At 38.5% G+C, this 10,184-nt stretch overlaps 1 long non-coding RNA gene across 1 annotated transcript; it reads left to right on the top strand.

The window, feature by feature from the left end:
- Positions 1-304: 304 nt before the first annotated feature.
- LOC115494926 (uncharacterized) lies at positions 305-8,192 on the top strand. Its single transcript, XR_012055423.1, has 2 exons — positions 305-1,047; positions 7,060-8,192. It is a non-coding gene; the product is annotated as an uncharacterized lncRNA (long non-coding RNA).
- The last annotated feature ends 1,992 nt before the right edge of the window (positions 8,193-10,184 follow it).

Raw genomic sequence — 10,184 nt, 5'->3', positions numbered from 1 at the left:
AGAAGTGTAATTATTTAAGGCATGCACAAATGTTTTTGGCTGCATGGTGCCGTAACATTATTAACTGTGGGGGGAAAGCTAGCTAGCTCTTTTTTAGAAACTATATTACCATTGTCCTAAAATACAAAATTGCTGTAAGTCCTATTCTGACCAGAATTCCACATTTGCTCCTGATAGTAGATTGGATTTCAGAGCAGGATTAAGTAAATAAGTCATATTAAAATGACAAAATGGGTAAATAGAATATAATGTGAAATGAAATGTAAATTGGATTTAGGCAAACACTTTTATACAGACCTCCCGTCAAACCCTATCAGACTGCTTCAAATTCCTACTGTGATTTCTGCTTGCAGTTCTATTACATGTTGCCACTCAAGGGCATTTGATGTTTTCTCTCTCTGGAAATTCATTTGCATTTAAATGATTTGAAATAATCATAAAAGCCAAGTGCTATGAAGTTTGAAATTAGTTACTGTCTATAAATTGCGATGCCATTAAAAGATGATTTTGAAGAGCTTTGCTGTCTCAAATGTATGCAGATTAAAATCTAACAAAGTACACCTTGTTACAAAACTGTAAAGAATGGTGTGACATGGACTTAAATTGATTTATTCTCCTACTAGTGCCTATAAACTTTACATACTTGGGTTTCTTCTGAAAGTGGAAAAAAACTCTTTCATTTGCCTACCGAATCTGAGCCAAATTCTGTTCTCAGACGGGGTTTCATTGGGTGTATCTGACACCAGTGCTTGGCCCTCAGAGTTTAATCTATACGGTCTATTAAATTTCTGGAAATGCTGTATGAATAGTTGGGTCTCATAATTTTTTTATGGAGGGAATAAAGGAGTGGGATCAGGAACAATGGAGGCCATTTACAGTTGGCAGTATGTGTATGCACATTTTTACCTGTATCTGTTCAGCTTTCCCCCTCTCCCTTGAATTTCAATGTTCTCCTGGTGGGTGTTCCTACAGGATCTTCTCTGTGAGGCAGCTGCTGCTCCTGGCATGTCACCGTGGAGCCAACCTGGCCTTCTTGCCTATGGAAAGGTAAAACCTGGCTAGGAGCACAAATACATTTTGAAATACTGAAGCCCCTTTTAAAAGAGAGCTCTTTTCTCCACTCACCTCCAAGCGAGCTTAGGCAAAATAGAGCTGTCACCTCATAAACTCGTCTTCTACTTCACCTCCCCTGGCACTATTCCACTTTTAACCTATTCCTGCCCTCTGCCTGTGAGACCTTGTTTGCAGTAAACTACCTAATATAAATTCCTACTCTCTCTTTGTTTATACCATTGGGATATTATAACTTAACATTTTTGGATACCAACAGTACATTCCAAATATATTTTCCTATCTCCAAATAATTTTAAATGGACTTAACCACAAATATATGTACAACTATGTCTAGTTGTATAACTTGATCTTAAGATGTTTGTAATGAGGAAAGCGAAGTTGCCTTGTTTTATAGGTCTCAGAACCCAGGGATGGAATTACCTCTTTATAAACATATTTATGTGTGGGTTTTTTTTATTATTCAAAAGAAAGAATGAAGTATGTAGAACGTATCTTAAAGGGCAAGAAAAGGTTTTGGTTTTGTACTTCCAGTCTAGTGGTTCAAAAATTCCTGATATCATGTATTTGAAGATAAAATTATCTGTACAATTCTCATAGTCTTCTCATACAAGAAAAAGTCCTGTATTTGTGTATGAGTCATAAAGCAAAGCAGCTGTCTTAATCACCTCTTTAATAAGCAACTTTTTTCTCTGAAATTGTCTCAGTGGTTAGTACAAATTATCAGATAATCCTTCCTGATCAATCCTTAATGCAAATTCAGTCTGTGCACACTCGCGTGGGGACAATACCTGGTCTCTCAAGTAGGGTTTATGGTTGCTGCAGGGTCGGAGTAGTGATGGGGAGTGGGGGAAGTGAGACAGGAGTGAAGTGATAAGTTTAATGCATTATTATTTAGCATGCAGAGGCCCCTTATGTTGGTGTTCTGGTAGAGTCCTGACTGCCTTATTGGGAGGAAAATCCTTATATATTCATTGCGCAGGTCAGGCTAAGTAGCCCCAAACAAAGGACGAGTCTCTTCAGTTCTGACCATTCCCTGGAAAATCAGTTGGAGGACAATGGATTTTGCATAGAAAAGAAGAGGTGGGATATTTGCCCTGGGCAGGTTTTCATGGCAAAAATAATTTTGGCTTCTACATAGGTTTTGCTGAAAACCCCCTTGCCTGAATTATTGATCCAAGAGCAATCATTCTTTCAGTCCCAGATGCTTTCATCTGAGCAGAACTACAGACTACCAGCATCTTTTGTTCATTGAAATGACCTGGCCACAGCCATTTACTTTAGTCACTTTCCACAGGCTGCTTCAGGAGCTTGGAACAGAACAATTTTGTCCATATCCATGGAGGGAGAACCCTGGTGCAGCAGCACTGAAAAACTGGGGATAATCCCGGGAAGTGTGATCAGCGCCTGAAAGTGTGAGAAAGTGCTGAGATACAGCAGTAATTTGGACAGGGATGAGGGATGCACCTATTCACTGTTGAACTGATCCAAGTGGTTACTCCAGGTGCCTGCTTTTCCCTCATGAGAGAAAAAAATACTCTTGAGAACAGTGGATAGTCTGTTTTTCAGTGGGAAATCCTTTTTAGCACACCCTATAGAAAAGTTGGAAAAGCTTTCGTTTGAGCACAGTCCTCCATCACAGCAGGGTTCACTTAAATAAATTAAAAGCTTATGAAAAGACAGTTTTTTTGGGATGCCTCTTTTACATATGTCCTTTTAAGAAAGACATCCAATAAATGAGCTATGGTCATTGATTCTGTCCTGCTTTAAATCAATATTCACAGACCACTGAAGAAAGTTTTGCAAATCATGTGGCTTTGAGAACTCTTACTATTCAAAACAAGACCTGGAAAAAACAGATAAAAAATTACTCATAACTGCAGATGAAATTGTGGCAGAAGATTTAACTGAAAAATATAACATTTTATGAATTCAGGGCAAAACAATATTTCCCAGAACATATTGCAATCCGATCTCTGCAGATGTTATTGAAATAATGCAGAGTTTGATAAAAATACATAAATTATACTTTATTGTTGTGGATTATAAAATATGTTCTGAAAGGGATGGTAAGCACAGCAGGCATTTTGCTTTATCTAGTTTGACAGCAATTCTTTGCCATTAAATGAGGAGGCATAACTTAATATGTGCAAAAGGCAGAGAAGGAAAGGGCCTAGACTGAAAACTTTCCAAAGGTAGGACTATCTGCTTGTGTGCTTGCACAGTGCTTAGCACAGAGACCCTTGAGTGTTCAGCACTCTCCCTGGTACAGACACTAACATAAATAGCAGGGGAAACTTTCTTCTTTGTTCAAAAATGTTAATGTTTGCTTTATATTTTCAAAGCCTTATGTTTTTGGAGAAAGCTTACGTGCCCTTTTGGTTTCATCTGCCATTTTTTCCTAACCACTCCCTACAGGCATTTTTTTAGCTCTGCTTTGACCTATGCTAAGGAACATAAAGTTTTGGCTCCCCAAACCTGTGTTAGCTCAATATTGCAGCTCAGACCTGTCACTGCACAAGATAGGTTTGAGGGCCAGAACTGCAGCACTGAATTTAAAACAGTGGGAGGTAACCCCATCTCCTGCTACTGCAATGACATTTTTAGTTTTAGGGCTTTTTCCCCTCAGGCAAACATTTCTAAATGTTCTGGAGTAGAAAGTAACAGATGGGATTTCTTTAAAAAGATACAAACCACAGATTAGGGTTTCAATATGACTTTTTTTCTACCAAAGGTAGGTAATTAATGATTCAATGTGCAGCCACCATACACTTGAATTTAAGCTGCTAGAAATCTCATTTGTAACCATAAGAATGCAAAGGGACACAAAAAACTTGATTTGTTTTTGTGGCTTTCCTGAGTTAAAATTAAACGTATTACCAAGAGCTGACAATGCAATATGTCAGCTTTTATACTTTTTCATGCAGAATGTTTCCTGTGAATAATGACCTATAGAATTTGTGGTATTTTTTGAAGGCAGAACTTTACGTTATTATTCTACTGTTGCAATATCTGTTTGTAGCCACAGATGCTGTGCCTACTGCCTGTATATTGCCTCTACTGCCTGCAGTTTGCTACCCTGCTCACTGCTGTTAATGGGGATATTAGACATTCACTAGACAATACAGTTCCTTTTAGTTATCCAGCAGGAGACTGAATTTTGTGAACATGCTGATTCTGTCCCAGATTTATCTTTCTATAACTCAGCTCTCTTTGGACCTGGTGGGTTGCTTGTTGCACCTCTGTTCTCATTCATTTTCAAGTTGTCCTGTTACAAAGTTCCCAGCTCCCATTTAGTCAGCTGTAAACAGGAGGCAACTGCTCCAGAGGAAAACAGTGATGTAATTAATACATTGATTTATATTTGTTTAATATAAACTGAAGAATAAATTTAAATAAAGGTGAAATACTTGGGTTCCTCTCTGGAACTTGCTCAATGCAGCAGAGAAGTATACTGGGGCAAAGAGTTATTCCTTCCTTGCAGAGACAAGAGCCCTGTGCCTCTTTTTGCACTGCCTCCAAGGAATGAAATGGCCTCCAAGAGCATGGTACTAGTCAGAAAAGCAGTAATAGTTTAAGTCTAGAAAGTATTTAACAATATGCAGATACCAAGTGTTCAATGCCCAGCCAGATGTCTCAGATACATTCCTAGCTGTAAGCAATCTAGCAGCTTTGATAACAGACTCCATACCTACCATGAAGTTGATAATTTGACTCCCAGGCTCACTACTCCACTTCTGTGTTAATTGCTGGGAGGTGAATGGACTACTTAAGCATCTTTAAGCATTTTTTTCAGTCCCACCAGCCTTTAAAGGATTTAGCAAGGCACTTAACATCCTCTCTGAACACGGGTACTTTCCTGGAGCTGGCCTTAAGGAGGGAACTCACTGCTTCCTTTTGCTGTGCCTCCTAATGCTCTGGGTTCTACCTCTTCTGCACCACCTCTGAGGAGCTGGAGAAGGATAAAGGCAAAGGGTTAAGTAATCCATTGTCAGCATACCTTTGCATACATCCTGGTCATCCCATGGCTGGTGGTTTCTCTCGTTCAGCCACCCTTGGATCTTGCCCAGTAAATGATGTGGAAGGTCTCACTTGGGGTCCCAGCAGGTGCCTCAGAGACCAGCACACACAGCACACCTCTGAAAACATGAAATAAGTGCAGGGAGGGGTCACTCAAAAGGCAGTGCAGGATTTCTAACTGCTTTCCTGTGTGGTTTTGGCCAGTGGTTTGTCCACTTCTAATTATGCTTTTACTGTCAATTTAAATTATAACGCTAGCAATATTTTCACATGATCTTTGCTTAGGGGGAAAGTAAGCAGAAGAGTGAACACTGATTAAGGAAAATTAAAGCAAATCTGTTTACTGATAATATATGTGGCAACACTGAGACAGGTAAATGGTACTTAGGGATCGCTCTCTGCTCATGTTTATGATCTTCAATATATTTGTGCATTTCTCATTTACTGCTCGGGCAAAGTTAGCATTTCCAAATTACATATGTATCATGACAATTTTGGTCACAGCAAGGTTACAAATTCTGTCATTCAGTAGACCTACCATTCAGTACTTCTGAATGGGATTTTACTGGTCTCTGTTCTTGTTGGAGAATATACTAAAATTCAGATTAAAGATAAATGCATTCTTTATGCACTGGATTTTTTCATAGCTTCTTCCTCAGAGAAGCTCTTCTTTTCCTCATTTCATCTTGAAAGGTCATTTTAGGAACTAAAAAGGCCTGTTGCCAACTTTTAAAATAATTATGATCTCCAATAAAATGCCATCTATTTTTAACATTGTACTTTTTAATGTGTCTTTAAAAAAGACACAAGTAGATGACTTTCTCCATGAATAATGTATCACTTCAGAAACTTTGAATGCTATGACATAAATTATCAACTACTTTCCTACTGTTTGCTGATAAAGTGGGGGTGTTTTACACACACTTTATAGTCAGATCATGTTTGGAGTCGGCTTCATTTTGTTGCTGTATTTGAATGATGACATTTCATCATAGTTTATGCCACTTAATAGCATAAAATGTCAGGAGGAAATGATCATAACACTTCTGCAGGTGATAAGTATTCCCTGCCTCTACCCTGTGAAATAAACCGTGGTGCACTCTGTAAAGTAAAAGCAGACACTGTGGCAAAAGTACTGGGATTAGGAACACAGGGTGTGCCTGGCTTGGCAGAGGAAACATGTAGAATATACCTCTTAAAAAACAACTGTTGTCTTTGAAGGATTTCCAGGGATGGGCAATATTGATAAAAGTCAGAGAGAGCCCCCAAAGCTGTGTGCAGGTTTGAGCATGATGGTTGGACTTCAGGATTAATTTCTGGCTGAGTGACCAGAGCAGAGCATCCATGGGCAGTGCAGAAGTGTTTCAATATCCTCAGCTGGCGGGGTCAACAGCAGTGGTCATGTATTTAAACTGGTAATTCACACATGAAGCAGGAAAACACTGAAATATTTGAAAAAGAGAATGAGAAGAAAAATGAAGTGCATAGCTGAGACTGTATTGTGGCAGTAAAATATTCAGCTGGCTGAATGTGCTTTAGGAAATAGTGATGTTTAGGATGAAGAGAAGAAGAAAATTAGTGGAAGTGGAGAAAATGAGATAACATTTTTTTTTTAGGCAAGAAGCATATTAAAGCAAATAAAGAACTGGAGGGGGAGAGTCTGCTGGGACCTGGGGCTTAGCAGAGAAGTGGTAAAACAAATAGCAGAAGTTGGAGAGAATAAGAGAGATGGAAACTGAAAGGAGAAAATAGCCTCACATCACATGGAAGCAAAATACTGGAGGAGACCCTGGGGGACACTAGTATGGATTTATGTCCTGCAATTATAATTAGTGAAAATGAGGGGATAAAATGAGATTTTGACTATTTGGGAGAAAAGAACTATTTTCAAGTTTTAAAGTAAGTTTTATGTTGTCCTTGTCTGCTAATTGGTTTCTGAACTTCCTCATCCATTGCTTGTCCTTCCAGAAAGCACCTTATCTGTTACACACCCTGGGATGAACTGCCCTTGTCAGTGGAAGATACAGCAGGAAGAAAACTCCAGAGAAATTGCAAGATCCATTTGTAACAAACATAATAAATATCAATAAATTGCATGGTCAGGAATAGCACCTACATAAACAGGATGTGGCAACTGGAATGAGCATATTAAGCTATACTCATCAAATGATCAGATTTGCAGTGGGACAAGAATATTTATATTTTTTAAAATGCTTTATGGCTGTCAGATCCCTGGAAGAAGGTTATGGTTTACACTGAAAATTCATGAAGGAGTTGGACATGCAGAATGTGAACCATTGTCATAGCTGGAAATTCAGAAATGTATGAATCCTTTGGAAGGCTCTGGATGCTGCAAAACAGGCCCTACATTGGCCTTATAAAGCAACACTTGCAACATCTATATGCCTTTGGTAAGTAAGACAATGGAAATGTGAGGAATTTGTGTCCTTGAGTCCATGCATCTCGGGAATGTTTATAAGAGCAAACATTTATTAAGTTAGGATGGCTGTGTTTTAAAGATGTCTTGGAACTTGTTCTTACCTTGGAAATCACCCAGTCAAAATCATCAGGATTTTTTCGAATACCTAGTCATTGGATATTTTGCAAAAACAATCTAAGTAACTTTGGAGAATGGACAGTCTTGGATAACTCAGAAAAGGTGCCTGAATATTTCCAATATTTTACTACATATAATTCATTGTAGACTAGCAGCATTAATGTCAAATCCAACTAGTTGCACAATAATTGAGGATTCATAAAATGTTTCTCGGAATCACCATGTAATTACCACTGTCTCCAGTGGTGGTACAGGAAAATAATATGCAATATTTCAAGATATTTAATTAAGAAGTGTCAGTGAGTTACCTTGAAGATAACTTCTATCACCCCCCTATGACAGGCCTGTGTATGACTAGATGATGGATGAGTCCCCTCAGTATGAAAGACAGATGAACTGAAGAACATCAACGTGATATGCAGAACTCATTATAATGAAGTATATATAATTGTTGTTTACTCTTTAAAGGTGACCTACAAATACAATGCTTTATGGTTACTTTTCTTGTCTTCTTTATAATACAATAAAAAGTTCTAAAAACTTCTCGAATAGAAGTGGTACTTTTTTCTTTTCTTAGAAATTCTTCTCCATTTTAGTTTTTTCCCCAAAAACCTCTGATCCATGAAGGAAGCAACAGGTTTATGGTATCAGATATCAAGGAAAAAAAAAGATGTTTGTATGAAGGTAATTTCTTATATGGTCATCTTTGGATGTGGGAACTTTTATGAATTCATGTGTGGTTCACTAGTAATGTCAGCAGCAAAACCCATCATCCCTGTCTGGGGAAAAAAAAAAAAAAATTGTTGAAAAAAACTTGTAGCCTTCACGATGAAAATGTGAGATCAGGGGAAAACAGAAAAGAGAATTTAAAGAAAGATGGGTCTCCTAATGGTTATTTCTGTCAAAGGAATTAAAGAACTACCACTTTTTATTAATGCTACTTAGCATAAACAGTGGTCTTTGTGTTCCTTGCTCAAACAAGTGCTCTCTTACCCTCTGTGGGCTGCATTACCTTACATTTTGACTAACTGCGGTATTTCTTGCTGTCACCACACAGCTGACTTGATCACAGCCTTTAGTTTGCGAATCCTTGCTTTTTACTCTGACTCTTGCTTACGAGCCCATTTTTCTTCTACTCTATCAGTGCCCTCCTCTGTGTACCCTAAGGTGATAATTACATTAGCTGTACTTCATCACAAGCTTGTTAGGGCTTGACAGTTGATTTTGGCTGACTATAATCAGCCTTGTCCCCACTTGTCATTGTCCCTTTGTGCAGTGGTTGAACATGACTCTTTCTACATTAGCAAGCGGTGTGCTCCATTAGGAGTGGATCTGCTGAGTGAAATAACCTGCACTGACCTCTGTGATACGTGTGGTTTTGGGCACTCGCTGCTGCTTGCAGCCTGGTCCTGTAGGCTGGGTGCTCGTTAGTGCCTGAAGCACATCTTTGGGTTTGTTTTCATCTGAAAGAGGTTGGCTCCTGTGCTCTGAGACAGGTGTCCTGTGGAAAACACAGCACGTAAAGGGGAAATGGTTGGGAGATTTAAAAATGCATTTCTGATCATCAGTGCTGATGAAGGGGCCTTTGCTGCTTGCTCATATACCCAGGGTAGTACTGCTTCAACTGGTCTAAAGTGAGATCAGATTCCTGGGGCTTCCCTGTGTTCTGGATTAAAAGGTAGGTGAAAATATTTTTGTGTTTTTTCTACAAGTAAATCTTCTTTTCCTCTGCTCATTTAGCAGAGGACAAAGGCTTTTTTTATGTGTGTGCATCTTGACAAAGTGTAATCTAGATTTATTCCCATGTGATTTATTCTCAGTGTGATATCCAGCTGAAAACCAGATGATCTCAAAACTAGAACAGGTGAATCTTCGTGTCCCTTCTACCTCTTCAAGATGGCTGGGGCCCTTTTTATTTCTTTAGTCATAAATTTGGACATGAAAAGGAGAATAATTGCATGAATCTACATTTTCTCTTTATAATTTCTTGCATGTCAAAGTACTTGATCTATATTGAAGTCCATGAGTTTTTCATCTTGGACTGTGTATATAATTAATTAAGTAATAATAATAATTATAAAATTAATAATAAAAAAGGATTTCATTAAATTCTGTCAGTGAGTATAAATTTAAAATAGACTAGTGGAGTTTGTTGAAAGATCCTACACATTAAGTAAGAATATTTGTGGCTGAGACATCTAATGAGTAAAATTGTGATTGAAGAAATTCTCCATTTATTTGAAGCAAGATTGAAAGCAAGGACAGAGCCTACTTTTTGCAGTTGTTGCAACCACCATAACTGGAAGTGCAGGAAATATCAGAGTTGGGAAGAATGGTTGTGGTGGGTTTGGCATTCATGGGTCACGGGTCATGGTGAGAGTAGAGCTGTGTCCATTCTGATTCTTTCACTGAGAAACTACTCATGAGAGGTCTTTGTTAAAACAGAATTTGGTTCAGAGGCCTTGGTTCATATCAGAGATCCCACAAAGGTGCTCAGAGCACAGTGCTGCTGTGTGAGAAGGCTCTCACAAGTGTG

The sequence above is a fragment of the Taeniopygia guttata genome, chromosome 4, assembly GCF_048771995.1.
Source record: "Taeniopygia guttata chromosome 4, bTaeGut7.mat, whole genome shotgun sequence".
In the NCBI taxonomy this organism is placed as follows: Eukaryota; Metazoa; Chordata; class Aves; order Passeriformes; family Estrildidae; genus Taeniopygia; species Taeniopygia guttata.
The sequence above is the reverse complement of the archived record's forward strand: the minus strand, read 5'-3'. Positions and strand labels throughout refer to the sequence as shown.